Source organism: Scylla paramamosain, unplaced genomic scaffold (assembly GCF_035594125.1).
Source record: "Scylla paramamosain isolate STU-SP2022 unplaced genomic scaffold, ASM3559412v1 Contig69, whole genome shotgun sequence".
In the NCBI taxonomy this organism is placed as follows: domain Eukaryota; kingdom Metazoa; phylum Arthropoda; class Malacostraca; order Decapoda; family Portunidae; genus Scylla; species Scylla paramamosain.
The window spans coordinates 237,501-255,113 of NW_026973734.1; the positions used below are offsets into that span (position 1 = coordinate 237,501).

General features: G+C 43.4%; 1 long non-coding RNA gene across 2 annotated transcripts in view; it reads left to right on the top strand.

Moving 5' to 3' along the window:
• Positions 1 to 5,373: 5,373 nt before the first annotated feature.
• LOC135098590 (uncharacterized) overlaps positions 5,374 to 17,613 on the top strand; it is a 34,136-nt gene continuing 21,896 nt past the window's right edge. The window contains exons 1-2 of one of the 2 annotated variants that reach the window (XR_010267151.1): positions 5,374 to 5,633; positions 6,129 to 6,509. This is a non-coding gene — a long non-coding RNA (uncharacterized LOC135098590). The remainder of the gene's footprint in view (positions 5,634 to 6,128; positions 6,510 to 17,613) is intronic. The other variant, XR_010267152.1, reaches the window with a different exon arrangement.

Sequence of the window (17,613 nt, forward strand, 5' to 3'; positions counted from 1 at the left end):
GTTTCATAGGCCTATATTTATGTGGTGGGTGAATGCATGAACAGGTTGTTCATGCTGAGTCATTAGAGGAAGGTTAGATTACTGTAAGGGTGTGGATGACAGATGGAAGTAATGGGTCTGGGCCTGGGTCATGTGGGAACTGCCATGAGTAGGCCTGATTGCTTCTTGAGAGGGGAAGGTGTGACAGTGGTCCTTACATTGGTGCTTCCTGCAGGGCGAGGCAGCCTGGGCCACAGCGCTGGTGCTGGTGTTGCTAGAGAGGAAGTTTGGTGAGCAGAGGGAGGAGTGGGAGCTGCTGGCCACCAAGGGGCGTGCTTTCCTGGTTGGGTGTGGGGAGCAGCCCGAGGAAATGCTGGCCAAGGCTCGACTCACGCTGGACTCCCAGTGATTACCCATGGACGCAAGGTAGTGGCAGTGGTGACTTCCCCACAGGACCGGCCGGCAGCCAATGCTGAGAGACATAGTCAGAAACACTCTGCTCTCTCACCATGACTAGTTTCCAAGGCCACAGAGATGATTAGCCTGGTTCTCAGGAATGTTTTTTTTTTTTTTTTCTGATAATAAGGTAAAAATGTTGTTAATCTGCCACTAGAACTGTAAAAACACCCTTAGAAGCCTGCGTCACTTCAACAAGAGCCTTTTAAAAGTAGTGAAGGTGTGGTGTGGAAGTGTTTGAGAGTACAGTCCTGAAAGCTGTGGTGGAGCTGTGTAGTGTGGCAGTGGTGGGCTCACTGTCACTGGGGTGTTATGCCACACACTTCTTGTGCCACTCAGTCAGGCTTGCAATGTCCTAGTTTTCATAGTATACTCAAATTTCATCATTTTCATTAAATATGGATATAGTTTTTGCACACACACACACACACACACACACACACACACACACACACACACACACACACACACACACACACACACACACACACACACATGGTCTTAGAGTTAAAGAGAAATTGGAAATGCTCATGAATGAGATCAAACTTATTAGAAAGGACTTTGAGGCTAAATTTCCCCAGCTGGAGGTCAAGAATAACCTCCTGAGAGAGAAATGTGAATACTTGACTAAGACGACTCAGGGAAAAGCTGAAAAGAAATCTGAAGGAACTGTGGATGAAAGCAAGTTAAATGAACTGAGAGATGCCTGGAAGAAGACAAACAAAGATGAGGAGGTGAGCTTCATCGAATTAGTTCACAATCAAATAGAGGAGGAGACAAAAGACACAGTAGTCAAAGTAATTGAGGAGAAAGAAGCTATGATGAGGGACACACTGGAAAAGAAGAAATATGTTATCATGTTTGACCTTCAAGAGAAAAAGAATCCAGCAAGACATGCAAGGGAGAGGGAAGAAAAGAGTTGGCAGGAAAAATCATTAGAGCAGTCCGGGAGGAAATAGAGGAAGTACGTAGGATTGGAAAATAAACAGAGGGAGGCCAGAGACCACTGAAGGTGAGAATGATGTCATATGTCACAGCAAAGGAAATCCTGACAAAGGTAGGAACACTTTCCAAGAATACCGACTACAATAACGTATGGTTAAAGAGAGACGTGAATCTTAATGAGAAAAAGAATGAAGGCCAAGAAATGAAGCTAAGAAAAAAACAAGAAAAGTACAGGAGATGGAGAAGAGGAGTTTTTCATTTTACATTTCCACTGGAATGCAGTGGAAATGTGGCACAGAAGTATTAGAGTATACTTCTCAGTTCAGAGTTTAACACAACACTACACAACATGGAAGGCACAACAGAAATCATTTACATGCACATTCAAGAAAGGAAAAGAATTGAAAAAAGCGGATTGTTTAACTCCCAGCCAGTATAGTATGTGGGGATGCTTCTTATTGGTTTGACAAATAATAAAAAGCAGGACAAGATGGATAGCTAGCCTTCTCACACCCTTGTCTCTGGTGCATAGCAGTTCCTGAGTACGGCACGCGGGGCAGCCCAGACAAGGAACACACACACACACACACACACACACACACACACACACACACACACACACACACACAGACAGACACCATTCACACTGCCCCGTCAGCCCCTAGTGGAAAGGGACAGTTTGGTGGGTCACCCTACTACATCACAATATATTGGATATAAATTGAGAATGGAGCAAAAATGGTTTCCTTCTGTGCGTAAATAGGAAAGTTTCTTTCCATTTATTATGTACAATATATACATAAGAAAATATGTATAGTATAACCCCAGTCATCCGGCACCAATGGGGGGCAGTGTGTTCCGGATAGCTGGATTTTACGATTGGTTGAGTTACTCTTATAAGTATTCAATTTTCAGCAAGAACCGAAGTAAAATACTATACACAAGTACTTGTATAATAGATACAAATGAAAAAAGAATAGATAAATAGATAAAGATTGTACTTACTGATGTGTTGACAGTCAGGATACACACTAATGATCCTTATTCACTACTGCATATATGTCTTGTAAAACTAGTTTCTTAACACTAATTTCACTGATATGTATCACTAGTCAGATGAAGGTAAGGGGTTATCAGGGTTTTCTTCCCCAAGCATAAGCCTGTCAACCAGTGCAGGCTCCGACACCGACATGTTGATGTTTGCTCTGACACAACCAATGTTTACGTTTACATTTGACTGGGACCTTCGGCATGGCGTATTATTAAGGAAACTGTATGGATATCCGGCAAAAACACTCGACTAACAACTTGTTGTATATGCAAGTGGCGGGGAAACAAAACATTCCACTCCCACTGCTTGCCTGGCGCCAATTTCAAATGTTCCTGATTTTTAGAGTACCTATTATTTATTTTCCGCAGAAAAAATAAATAAATAAATAAAAAGGTAAATAAATCCAGTTGCTTGAGAATTCCAGATAATTGAATACCGGATAACAGGGGTTATGCTGTGTTAGACATAAGCTGTCGAGCCGAGACTCCCTGACAGATATACTTTATTATAATGAAAATTTTACATGGCTGAGTATCATCTATGACTTACATTATATTTACAATTTACAAGTAAAACACGAAAACATGGTAAATATACCAAGTAAATGTAGCTAGTTAGGTGACTGGAAATTTTGTAAATCAAACAGATGGTCTTTAATTTTCCTTTTAAACTGTTGCGTATTATAAGGGATTTTTTCACCTGGCCAAGTGTTCATAACTGTGGACCGTAGTGGAAGGTCCTATAGTTAGAGAGGCTTGTTGGATAGCATGGACAGACTAGATTAACATTGTTTTGTTCCCTGTGTATTTACAATATTTTTGAAAATAAGTAAGGCAAGGCATCACGGCATCATTTTTGAGGTCCCTCGTTACGTCAGGTCATGCTAGGTTAGGTTAATATCCTAGTGGAGGGGAGGGGGGGCCAAGGTTAGGTTAGGTTAGGGGAATTCGAAATGATAAGGGAAATTTCCTTAGATTTTTCAACGACCATATTTCACTTATTTTTCGTCCCCCAAAAACCCACAACTTTCCACAGACCCCCAAGCTTGTTTTGAGGGGTGATGGGGGTGGCTGGGAGGGGAGTGAGGGGGCGGCTTCCTGTCAAGAAGCACCGCCGTATGTTATGTAACTTTATTGTTAAGTGTTTTTTTTTTTTTTTTTTTTTCTTTATTTTTATTTTTACTTATTTATTATTATTTTTCAGAGTGAAGTCTTGTAGAATATTGTTTTATGTAAAGTCACTTGTGTTGGGTTTTGTATTTCTGTGAGTTTGGCACACTGCTTTGGTTACGATATGATAAATGTGCGTGTTTGACATCAAGACTTTGCCTGTATTTATAACATATGTTCTTGTTATCTATTTTAAATCTGTTTTGTGTATTTTTATAGGTGTAATTAATACTATTTACTTTTTATTATTTTCAAAATATCTTTATTATGAACTAAATATATATATATATATATATATATATATATATATATATATATATATATATATATATATATATATATATATATATATATATATATATATATATATATATATATATATATATATATATATATATATTTTTTTTATCATGATATAAGTAAAAAAGTGTTTACAATAAAAATTGAAGCGAGTGAGTCGTGGGGAAAACTTTGGTGATTGTCAGATTTTGCATTACTGAGCCTTAGAATCGAGGTACCTTTCTTTATCGAGGAGAGATTGTGTGTGTTGGAGTGACAAGAGTGAACATTTAGCATTGAAAGACGTGAGGAGAGTCGATTTTTGTAAGTGATGAGTTGAGAGAACAATATCGTAGTTGTCAGAGTTTGCTTTACTGAGCCTTAGAACTGAGGTAACTTATTTTTCTTTATACAGGAGAGATTAGATGAACTTTTAACACTAAAACATCGTAAGAGAATCATTGTGAAAAGTGAGGAGTTTTGCCAGAAAAATCATGTGTTAAAAACTAGAGATATTATATACCTACAAGATAGCATTTTGACACGGAAACTAGGAGAGAGAGAGAGAGAGAGAGAGAGAGAGAGAGAGAGAGAGAGAGAGAGAGAGAGAGAGAGAGAGAGAGAGAGAGAGAGAGAGAGAGAGAGAAGTATCAATGATTGCTGTACGATAATGTTCTCCGTGTGTACGATGAAGTTGTTTTAGTAAGCGATATACAAGAGTCAAAAGTTGTGCATTTATTTAGTACCATTTTGATTTGATTTGATATTCCATTCTTACCACGCACTGTCCAGATAGATAAATAAAGAAATAAATAGTTCCCGTCCACCGCCTTTAGACATTGGAGACACTTAATGACTTAAAGCTAATTATTGTTATTATTGTTGTGTATTGTATATTTTTAATTAAAGATGATTTTTATTTTTGATTGTTTGATTCATAGACTGATCAACCCATTGACCGACTGCCCTCATTGACTGACTGACTGACTGACTGAACCAAGGAGGCTTAAGATAGAGTCTCTCTAGCATTCTTGGACTAAAGCACTCTCTCTCAAAATGCAATAGCGGATCTCGAAGCTTCGGAGCCACGTATTGAAGCAGTGGAAGAAAGAGCTTAACATCTTTCAAACATCTTCTCTGCTATTTTGGATATTTTTTCTTAATTCTTAACCACTTTGAGACATTTATTCTATTTCTACAGTCACCTCCAAATATTATACTGGCTAGAAACTGTAAAATATATTATTCTTATCTCGTTTATATATATATATATATATATATATATATATATATATATATATATATATATATATATATATATATATATATATATATATATATATATATATATATATATATATATATATATATATATATATATATATATATATATATACTCGTATATATATATGTTTTTATTTCCTAAAAAAAAAAAAAAAAAATTAAGTTACACCTCTTTTAAGTTAACAGAACACGGATTTTCACAACAGGAGGAGAACATCACAGAAATAAACACGACGAGGCGTGATCCGAAGCTGTGTTGGTGCTCCGATCATAAGAGTGAGACGGTCGCGGCGCTCAGTCAGTCCTGCCACCAGTCACCGCTCAGCCTCGGATGGCAAGGGACACACGCTTACCTTTCCGACCCGGGTATCCCCCTGTGTTTCATTTGTGATGATTCTGTGACGCCTGTGGACGGCTGTGTGTCCCTGGCATTCCTGCAACACACATACAGACACCTTCATTGACCACAGGTTATCATTTAACAGCAAAACTTGATTACGTTACAAATGTTTATAAAGATATCCAAAACTATAGAACCACACACCAATATAAGAAAGTGAAAGAAGTGAAGATGAAGGGGAGGAAGTGAAGGAATGAAGATGAGAAAGTAGAGGAGGAGGAGGTGGGAGAGCGAGTCGTGAGGGTGATGACGATGTTTACACTAAAAGATGTTGAGCTGTGGGACAGGGCCATGATGAACCCTTGTGATGGTGGAGTGTTGTGGTGCTCCAGACACTCCTAACAGCAGGAGGGTGATCGCCACCACCACATGCAGATCTGCGTTCTACAACCGTCGCCCACGCTCATTCACAAAGCCCCCAATACGTACAATAGATTAAATGTTCGGTAGATGATGCAGTAGATAGAACGTAATGACACTTGTAATGAGCAACTGAAACAGATGATACAGACGTGACGGCACAACAAAATATATTTATGGTGTTAAGCGTTTTACATGATTACAGGATTGACCGGACTCAGTTAAATTGTACCGTGTGCGGCGTTGCGGTTCATTACACCTGTCACAACGAGCGGCGCCATCAGGCCACCACACACACACACACACACACACACAGAGAGAGCAGCAGCAGCACCAGGATCGGGTGAGCGGAGCCAGACCTTCCCATCACCAGCAGGTCAAATGAAGGAAAGAGTTTTAAGTGCAGAAAAGTGAAAATGTTTCAGATAAAGTGAAGGAACCCAAGTGAAATTTCGGAAAGTGTAATCTGACAAAGAAAGGGCAGGAAGAAAGAATGAAGAGGGCAAGGCGCAGCGGTACAGAAGGCAGGGACCACGGAAGGATTCGAATCAAGTTTCCAACAAGAACGAGGAGGAGGAGGAGAAAGGTATGGAATATTTACTTTTGAAATATCTGTACATGTATGGGGTACACTTCTCATATGACGGGGGAGGGGGGAGGAGGAGGGGGGAATTCCACTCCCCTGAATAGACTGGAATCAAAAGTATTTCATCCGATTAACCACTCTTCTCTAAATTACTCTTTTTCAACTCCTCTCTCTTCCCCGCATTGTTACATCTCTTGCTATCTTCTGTTGCTGCTTACACGCTAATTGCTATCCTAAACTTGCCTCCCCTCCTCCCGCGCCCTCGCTGCACAAGAGTCTACTTTCTCATATCACAGTTTTGTTAACCTCCTTAATGCAAGAGTTAACCAGTATTCACAATCTGTCATTCCTTTCATTGGTAATTCCTAAAACTCCCTGTCTGCTTCTGCATTTTCTCCTTCCAACGACTTGAACCCTTTTGGCCCTCTTTCTTTAGTACCTGGCACCTCAGTGGGGCCTTTCCTTATAGAATTTTCGCAGCCATTGGCCAGTGCAACTCTTACATAAACAACAGATAAATAAATCGCAAAACTTTTCATTTCGCAGAGGAAGAGCCTGAATTAGTACCTGACTCATACAGAACACAGCAGAAGAGTGAGTGCTTTAATTTTTATGGCCGCATATTCTGCAACTTTATTCATGAGTTCTTTTTGCTATTATTTTTTTTCTTATTTTTTTTTTTTTTTTTTTTATTTTTAGGAGCGAAACCTTGCAGAATATTGTCTTTATACGTACGTACGCACGTACATCACACTGTTCTCACTGGACCGTACTGACGGAAATAATTCACCTGTTTGTTAGAGTATTCCCGAAAAACGACGTAACACGGCCTCTCAAACCCATAGTAGCCTGCATTTACACAACAACAAAAACAAAACAAGTTATTACGTACGTACTTCAAACTTAATGCACCACGGAATACTTATAATATATATATATATATATATATATATATATATATATATATATATATATATATATATATATATATATATATATATATATATATATATATATATATATATATATATATATATATATATAAAACATAGTATTACCAAAGTTGTATCGTTCTTGCATCTGATTGAGTGTTAGGCTCAAATCGAGGCCTCTGATTGGTGCGCGTGGTGGGTGCCGCCAGGGCTCAGCTCCAAGCTGGTGAGCACGCCAAGAAAGGGACCACAGGTGATGGAATCAGAGGTTCTAGACAAGACAGTGCCATGCCTGGCTTTCCTTGTGAAGGTTTTCACGCACCACTGTTTACAACGCGATCCAAAAGCAAGAAGAGGAAGCAGCAAACAATGAACGACCAAGAGACGTTAAGCGAGAAGGCGAAGACGCAGAGGAAGGAAGAGGCCAAACAACCCAGCAAGAAAAGGAGGTTAGAGAGCATGGAAGACTGCGGCAGCCACAGGGCCAACACGGAGATGGAAGGCGTTAAAGAGATGAAGCATCGCACCAACAACAAGGGAGACCATATGAAAGGCTGTGAGAGCAGCAAGAGCAGCACGAAGCTGTATGATGGCAAACAGGTTAAGCAACACAACAAGAAGAGGAAGGCGGGAGACATGGAGGACTATGACACCCACAAAAAGAGGAAGGTGGATGGCGGTGAAGAGGATATGGAACACGGAGAGCAGAACAAGAGGAAGGATAGAAAAGATAGGAAGACGAAGGCCACGGAGGGCGAGAAAAAGGCCAAGAAGAGAAAGACGCAGGATATTGAAGACCACGAGAGCCAGCCCAAGAAGAGCAAGACGCAGGGTACAGAAGAGGACGAGAGCCAGTCCAAGAAGAGGAAGATGCGGGATACAGAAGAGGACGAGAGCCAGCCCAAGAAGAGCAAGACGCGGAATACAGAAGAGGACGAAAGCCGGCCCAAGAAGAGCAAGACGCGGAATACAGAAGAGGACGAGAGCCAGCCCAAGAAGAGCAAGACGCAGGACAAGAAGGAACACGAGAGCCAGCCCAAGACGAGCAAGACGCAGGATGCGGAGGAAGACAAGAGCCAGGCCAAAGATTGGGGGGAGATATTCTGGTTCAACGTGTTGAGGGTGGTAGTGGACAGCGAGCTGGCCACTGGGACGAAAAGAAATGTAAGCGAGTACTGTCGTATTGATATTGAGGAAGGACAACTGGTGGACGGGGCAGTGCGCGGCCACCCTTGTACTGTTCTCCTGGATACCGGCGCTTCTGTCACTATAATGATGGTGTCACTGGCCGAAAAAATGGGCCTTGTCACGGGCGATGAGGAGAAGGTGACGGTAATCTCTAACACGGCTTATGGAACGTTGCGGCTGGAGGTGATCAAGCTGGACGAGGTGGTGATCACCCTGAAGGGCGGCGTGGAGGTCAGCACGCCCTTACAGGTGTTTCCAAAGGAGATGGAGGGCCACTATTCCACTGAAATGATAATCATGTCCATGAACCGCCTGGAGGAAGCCGAGATCGTGCAAGAGTTCCATCCCGACGGCAGCGGCAGCCTGTTTCTCCGCCACCCTGAACGTCTGCGGCGGAAACCTGAGCCAGGGTTCGTAGGGAAAGTATACACGTTTGTCGCACGAACACTAGATAGCGAGGAGCCGCTCACAGTACTGGTGGACACTGGCGCCGCAGCATCATTTGTTGTGACCAGGTTCGGCCGGGAAAAGTTGATGCACAGGGCAGGCAGGTGTGCTCCGCCGCCGCAGCTAATCTCGCTGGACTTTGGACAGGGCACACGCGCACTGATGATGGACGTGGACACCGTTCAAGTGGATCAGGCATATGACTTCTTGTTTGGAAGAGGGATGCTCTATAATTTATGTGCTGTAATGGACTTCATTGACTATTCTTTGACCTTGAGGGTCGGTACAGTAACGGTCAGGCTTCCCTTCCACTCGTCCCGCTGCGGAGGGAGCGCTGATCTCCTGGAAAAATATGCCGAATAATAGATTAAAAAAAATAAATAAAAAGCGAAAGAAATAAAAAAAAAATATATATATATATATATATATATATATATATATATATATATATATATATATATATATATATATATATATATATATATATATATATATATATATATATATATATATATATATATATATATATAAAGAAAATGAAAAAAAAAGAAAATAGAAAAATAATGAAAAAGTAGATACGGTAAATGCTAAGAAATAAATATAAAAGTAGAAAAAAAAAAAAATTGAAAATAATAAAAAAAAAAAATCCGTAGAGCACATGGCAATAAAGGCAGCAGCGGTTGGTAGTGATGCATGCATGGCTAAGAAGACTGAGGAAAGTAATGAGAAGGTATGAGAAGAGGACCCGATGGGCTGCACTGAAGGCTGGCCAAGAAGCAAGAGTTCAAGACCAAGGTGCCAGACACAGTGAACCTAAACACAGAGCGGTTCCAGGACTGGTGGAAGAAGAGTGCGGGGATCTTGAGAGGAGTGGATAGAGAAGAACTGGGAGAAACGTGTGGAAAGTCACGCACAACTAGACAACAATGGTGGTGGAGTGAACACGTCAACAATGCACTGAAAAGGACAAAGCAAATCAAGAAAGAGTGGGAGCAGAGCGGAACGAGGCAGAATAAGTTGGAATACAGAAGAGCAAAGAAGTTAGCAGGGAAAGCAGTGGCGGTGGCTAAGGCTGAGGCATGTCGTGATTTACTGGAAAAGCTGCAAACACCAGGAGGAGAGAAGAGAACATGCAGGATACCAAGGAGTAGGAACAAGCCAATAAAGGATGTAAATCATGCGAAGCAGATGAAGGATGCTACTGGTGTGGTGCTAACTGACATGAAGAAGGTACAGGCGACATGACTGACACGAACAAGGTACAGGAAAAGACTGGGATGTTTGTGTGAAAAGCGTGACTTGTGACAGAGGATAGAAAATGAAAAATTATATTTGATAATACAGTTATGTACATAATTGTAAAAACCGTAATTTGCTCAGGAGGATGAAAGAAAGGAAAGAAAAACATTGAAGAAAATATGCATATATCATTTGATAAAAAAAAAAAAAAAAATTGATCATGAATAAAGAATAAAGAAAATAAAAAAATAATAAGATAATGCAAGTAAAAAAGAATGAAAAACGTAACTTAGTGTAAAAAAATAAATAAATAAAAGAAAAAGTAAAATACGTGCTGTAATAATATTATCGATGTTTGTGTGGAAAGCGTAACTTGATCAAGAGGATAAAACAAACAAACAAAAAAAAAGGTAAAAAAGGAGAAGGTAGTAAAATTATGTATGGAAAACAAAACCTGAAAATTACAATAAAAAAAAAAAGATATGCAGTAAAATTAAGGACGTCTGTGTGAAAAAGAAACACAGCGTGAAGAAGAGGATGAATTTTGTGTTTTCCTGCAAGAATCTGAGCCTTGCTCGTCACGCAGGAAGAACATTTTCTCTGTGAAATAAATGAAAAAAAAGAAAGACAGCGTGAAGAAGAGGATGAATTGTGTGTTTTCCTGCAAGAATCTGAGCCTTGCTTGTCACGCAGGAAGAACATTTTCTCTGTGAAATCAATAAAAAAAAAAAAAAACGCGAAAAAGAGAAAATAATGTATTAAAATTTTACATATGTGTGTGAAAAACGTTCCCCAAAAAGAATTAAAACAGGAAAAGAAAAATCAACAAAATATAAACCAAAATAATGGATGCATTTGTGAAAAAAAAATTAAGGAAATAAATACGCAATGTGGATGTTTGTGTGAACAGTGGGATTTGTCCGAGAGGGAAAAACAAAGAAAAGAAAAAAGTAAGAAAATATATCTTTCAAGAGAATGAATAAATAAAAACGTGAAAATGTGAATAAAAATAAAAAAAAATAAAGAACAAGATATTGTAATATAATTATGTATGTGTGTGAAAACCGTAACGTAAAAAAATAAAACAGAAAAAAAAGGAAATAAAAAAATAGTAAAATGATGTATATCAATGGGAAAAACGTAACTTGAAAAGGACAAAAAAGAAAAAAAAAGAAAAAAAAATGTAGTAAAATTATTGAAGCATGTGTGAAAAAGTTAATTTGATGAAGAGGATAAATTAACTTTTTTTCCTACATAAACTTGCTTGCTTTTCATGCGGCAAGAAAAACAAATGTAAAACAATGGACGTGTTTGTAAAAAAATGCAAAGAAAAAGAAAAAAAAATGTAGCAATTATGGATGGATTCATCCAAGAGAATGAAATTACACGAAGGAAAACGAAAATAGGAAGAAATGTGAAAAAGATATGTGAAGAAAATCATTAAATAAAAAAACGCTAAAAAGAAATAAAATAAGAAAAAAAGAAGAATATTTTATAATAAAATTATGTATATAAGTGTGAAAACCGTAGCTTTTTCAAGAGGATGGAATAAAGAAAAAAAAAAAAGAGAATATATGTTCCTGAATATATGTATATAGTGTGTGTAAAAAAAAAGAAACTTGAAAAATAAAAAAAAATGAAATAAAAAAATGAAAAAAATACAAAAAAGTCATTTAAAGAGAATAAGGAAAAAAAAAGTAAAAAAAAAAAAGTGCTAAGATTATGGATGGATGCGTGAAAAACTTACTTGATGAAGAAGATGAATTGTCTTTTTTTTTTTTATCCTGCATGAGTCTGAGCCTTGCCTTTCATGCAGCACCAACATTATTGCGGTGGAAAAATGCGAAATAAAGGAAAAAAAAATTTTAGTAAATCTTTTATTTTTATTTTATTTTATTTATTTATTTTTTTTTTTTTTGTCCTGCATGAGTCTGAGCCTTGCCTTTCATGCAGCACCAACATTATTGCGGTGGAAAAATGCGAAATAAAGGAAAAAAAAAATTTTAGTAAGTCTTTTATTTTTATTTTATTTTATTTATTTATTTTTTTTTTTTGTCCTGCATGAGTCTGAGCCTTGCCTTTCATGCAGCACCAACATTATTGCGGTGGAAAAATGCGAAATAAAGGGAAAAAAATATTATAGTAAATCTTTTTTATATTATATATATATATATATATATATATATATATATATATATATATATATATATATATATATATATATATATATATATATATATATATCTAGTGATCTAGGTGGAAGCCGCCAGGAATGTGAGAAGAGAAAACCGACAGGTAACCGTCAGCAGTTGCAAGTCCTTTAATCTCTTAACTCGCCAGAGATAGAGAAGAGAAAACCGACAGGTAACCGTCAGCAGTTGCAAGTCCTTTAATCTCTTAACTCTTTTTGTTCACCAGCTAAGGTTGTATTTATAGCCACTTGTTAGACTGGTTAAACTCTCTCTACATTATTTAACAAAAACATGAACATGTACACAAGAAATACTGAACATAAAAAATGATTTACATAAAGATATGGACAAAGAGAGTGAATGTGTGTGTGTATGTCTGTGTGAAGAAAGGAGTAATATGATGTATAGAAAAGACGTGTAACGTATGTGTCGAAAAGCGTGCACAGAATGTGTATGTATAAAAAAATGAGGAAGAAGAGATGAAAGACGAAAAATCTGTGCAGTAGAAAGAGAACGGGAGGCTGAAAACATATAAGAGAAAACGGAGTGCTTGGAGCGGTGACTTGTGTTTACATATTACTGGTTCTGAGAAGCGCGTAAGCTTTAGTGTACCCTGAATATGAGAGAAAATGGGATATTTCTATGGCTGACTAGATTATTTGCTACATAACTTCCCCCGAGTGAGGAGGCACGACGAACGATACGTGCTGCTTAGCTGTGGCGCGTGGTGCTGAAGGCGTGGCCGGCGATGTCGGGTCGTGAGGTGCCGTCGGGGTGTGCAGGATGTAGGCGGGCTTGACTCGGTCTATGGCTATGACGTCAGAAGAGCCGTTTCTGTTGATGGTGATGTTTTTCCTCGTCCTGCGGAGGACCTCGAAGGGGCCTTCGTAGGGGCGCTGTAGTGGTTTACAGACAGCGTCAACCCTGACGAAGACGTGTGTGCAGTCTTCGAGATCCTGGCTGACGAAGGTCTTGGCGGGGTGCGTGCGAGGTTGCACCGGCTGCAGGCTTCTCATCGACTCCTTAAGACTGCTGGCGAAGTCTTGGACGCTGCAGGGGCCGGCGTCGGGTGAGCTGGTAAGGAGCTCGCCAGGGAGTCGAAGAGTGGTGCCGTATACGAGCTCGGCAGAAGAGTGGTGAAGGTCCTGCTTGAGGGACGTCCGGATGCCGAGGAGGACGAGGGGTAAGGTGGCGTTCCACTTCTCGCGTTGGTCGCTGGAAGCCATCAGTGACGACTTCAGCTGGCGGTGGAAACGTTCCACTGTAGCGTTGGCCTGAGGATGGTAGCTGGCAGTCCTGTATCGTCGAATGCCGAGTAGTGTCATCAGTTTGTTCCAGACACTGGACTCAAACTGGCCGCCGCGGTCAGAAGTGAGGCTGACAGGAACACCGAAGCGTGAGATCCACGTGCTGATAAAGGCACGTGCAACGGTGTCAGTGGAGATGTCAGTCAGCGGTGCAGCTTCTGGCCAGCGAGTGAAGCGGTCGACACAGGTGAGGATGTAGCGGCAGCCGTCGGAGTGAGGAAGAGGGCCAACGAGGTCGATATGGACGTGTTCGAAGCGTGTGGAGACTGGCGTGAAGGTGGCTGTAGGGGAGCGTGTGTGTCGCGTCACCTTGGAGGCCTGACAGGTGGTGCACCTACGTGTCCAGTCTCTCACGTCCTTGTTGATGGCGGTCCAGATGAATCGGGACGTCATCATGTGTTGTGAAGCTCTGATGCCAGGATGTGAGAGGTCGTGCAGCTGACGGAAGAGTGGATACCTGTGCCGTTGAGGCAGGTATGGTCTGACGGTGTTGGTCGAGACGTCAGCGTAGATGTGCACTTGAGTGCCTGGTAGCTGTACTCTCTTCATCTGTAGTGCGGCGTTTTCTTTCAGTTGCTGCAGCTCGGCGTCAGCGGCCTGATCGGCAGCAATGGCGGCGTAATCGATGAGAGAGGTAGATGTGGCACAGATGTTGCGTGACAGGGCATCGGCTGGGGCGTTATCTTCACCTTTCACGTAACGGAGGTCCGTGGTGAACTGAGAGATGAAGTCTACGTGGCGCAGTTGACGTGGTGAGTAGGATGACTTGTTCTTGATGAAGGTGCTCGTCAGCGGCTTGTGGTCAGTGTAGATATGAAACTGACGTCCTTCGACAAAGTACTGGAAGTGCTTCAATGCCTTGTAGATGGCGAGGAGCTCTTTGTCGAAGGCGCTGTACTTCTTCTCGGCAGTGTTGAGTTTCTTGGAGAAGAAGGCGACGGGTTTCCAGGCACCGTCGATGTGCTGCTGTAGCACTGCTCCAACTCCGGTGTCGGAGGCGTCCGTGGCGATGGAAGTAGGGGCGTCTGGGGCAGGGAAACTGAGCGCTGTGGATGTGAGCGCCTTCCGGGCAGCGAGGAAAGCGTCCTCAGCTGCGGGCGTCCAGGCAAGGGTGACGGACTGGCCTCGTTTGGCTGGCTTCACTAAGGCGTAGAGAGGCTGGAGGAGGAGCGCGCATCGGGGAATGAACCTGTTGTAATAGTTCAGCATCCCGAGGAACTGCTTCAACTGGCGCTGAGTTGTGGGCTTCGGGAAATTCTGGATGGCAGTACAGCGACTTGCAGTTGGGGTGAAGCCTGAGGAGGACACAGTGTGGCTGAGGAAGTCGACTGAAGGCACGCCGAACACGGACTTGTCGGCGTTGACCTGGATGCCGTAGTCCTTCAGACGAGTGAAGACTTGCTCGAGGTGTTGGCGATGAGCAGCGTCGTCTGGGCTGGCAACAAGAATGTCATCGACGTAAGTGAAGCAGAACTGCAGTCCTCGCAAAACTTCGTCCATGAAGCGCTGGAATGTTTGAGCAGCGTTCTTGAGACCGAAGGGCATCCTAGTGTATTCATATAGTCCGAAGGGCGTGATTATGGCCGTCTTCGGGATGTCCTCGGGGTTGATGGGGATCTGATGGAAGGCCTTTACGAGGTCGATCCTGGAGAAAATTGTAGAGCCGTGCAGTTGTGAGGAAAACTCCTGAATGTTAGGCACTGGATACCTGTCCATCTCGGTGCGGGAGTTTAGGGCTCTGTAGTCCCCGCAAGGGCGTATGTCACCGTTTTTCTTGGGGACGACGTGAAGCGCAGACGACCAGTTGCTGGAGCTTGGGCGGATGATGCCTTGCTGCATCAGAGACTCAAACTCGGCCCTGACCTGTTTGTAGCGTTCTGGTGCTAAGCGACGAGCCTTGGCGAAAACAGGTGGTCCGGTGGTCTCTATGTAGTGCAGGACGTGATGTTTCACTGGCTGCGTGGCTGAGTATGGCTGTGTTAGTGTTGGGAAACCCTTGAGGATGGCGGCGAAGGGGTTATCTCGGCAGACTGCGGAGATTCCGGTGCTCTCGCCAGGTGCCGTTCGGCCACGGGTCCGCAGGGAAGTGAGACGATCCAGCAGCGTGCCGTGCTTCAAGTCGACTAGGAGGTCGTGGTGGCGTAGGAAATCGGCGCCTAGGATGGGTTGGGTCACAGCTGCCACGTAAAAGGTCCAGTCGAAGGAGCGGCGGAGGTTGAGTTCGAGGTGTAGTGTCTGCCGCGCGTACACAGGGATTTTCGAGGCGTTGGCTGCATAGAGGTGCGTGGTTACAGGCAACCTCTTCTGGCTGTCTGTGGCAGGCAGGACACTGACCTCAGCGCCGGTGTCGACGAGGAACTTAATTCCGGTGCGTCGGTCGTAGACGTGAAGTAGCTGTGACTTGGGCTGGCGGATCGTACGCGCCGTGAACGTCCGCCCGTTTAGTTTGACGCCGGGGTGGTGTTGTAAGTGCAGGGTTGGGTGCACTTAATGGCCTCGCTACCGAACCTGCTGTGGTAGTAGCAGACGCCCGGGGTGCGTGTAGTGCTACGCGACCGAGAGCGGTAGCGAGGGCGTCGAGGTGACGGTGGGCGGCGACGCTGGCGGGTATTTAGCTGTTCCTGCATCGCGCTGACCTGCAGGGCCAGCTGCGACACAATGTGGGTGAGTTGCTGGACGTCTGCTGTGTTAGTGACAGTGGCGACTGAAGACGGTGGCGTTGCCGACGGAACTGTCGACATATAGTCGTCAGCCAGCTGCGCGAGGTCTGCTAGGTCGAGCTTATCTTTCACGCTGAATAAGCTGCTCTGTAGTGCTGGAGGAAGTCGCTGATAAAAGAGGTGGGCGAACATGGTCTTGTCCATTGTGTTGGGCTGATCGCCCAACAACCTCTTCATCCGCCTAAGCAGATCTGATGGCTTTTCATTCCCCAGCTCCTCCTTCTTTAGTAGCTCTTGCAAGCGTGTCGACACCGACGACGCAAGGCGTTTGAGGACGGCTTGCTTGAGGTCGTCGTAGGGATTGTCCGAAGAGGGGGCTTTCGCGATGGCGTCCGAGACTTGCAAGAGGACCTCGGGTGGCAGGAGAGTGCAGGCGTGAGTGAACTGTTTCAAGGCCTCAGTGATGTTGTTTGCCTTGAAGTTCAGCTCCAAGATGGTAAACCACATGTTGGGGTCGTGGCTGTTGAAGGCTGGAGCCCTGAAGGGGGGAGCTGGGGAGGCGGTGTCCGGTGGAGCCATGGCCGTTTCTTGTTGCTGGCGTGCGATGGGGCCTGGTGGCTTGTTATGCGAGTCGTGGAGCAGGGTGTAGTGACGCCTGTCGGCGAGGCGCGGGCTCCTCCGGCGCCAGGTGCCAGTGAGAGGTGGCAAGGGACGCCTGCTGGGCGCCACTGTGCAGTGATGGTCCTAGGCACGTACTTTACCGCACTCGCACTTACGGCTTGGAACGCACTGCCGTGAACGAAGTGTGTAGTCTGTGTGTGTGTGTGTGTGTGTATGTGTAGGTGTTGGTGTCTGGCACACGGGGGTTGGTACGCGCTGATGCACACTAGGGAGTTTTCTAGGGGCAGGGGTTAACACACACAGGGGGAGGGTGGACGACGGGGGAGAGGGGAGGGACGGTCGGGAGCACTAACACTTTGGTGGGGGAACGTTGCAGGGAACGCCGCCCTGTTGTCGAGCGGAAGACGGGAGTACCGGTGCAGGGGGCGCCGCCCTGTTGTAGAGAAGCGAAATCAGGGCCAGTGGGGTCACGGCCGGGTGGCGGTGACCGTGCGTGGTGAGCCGGAGAGGTGTTGCTG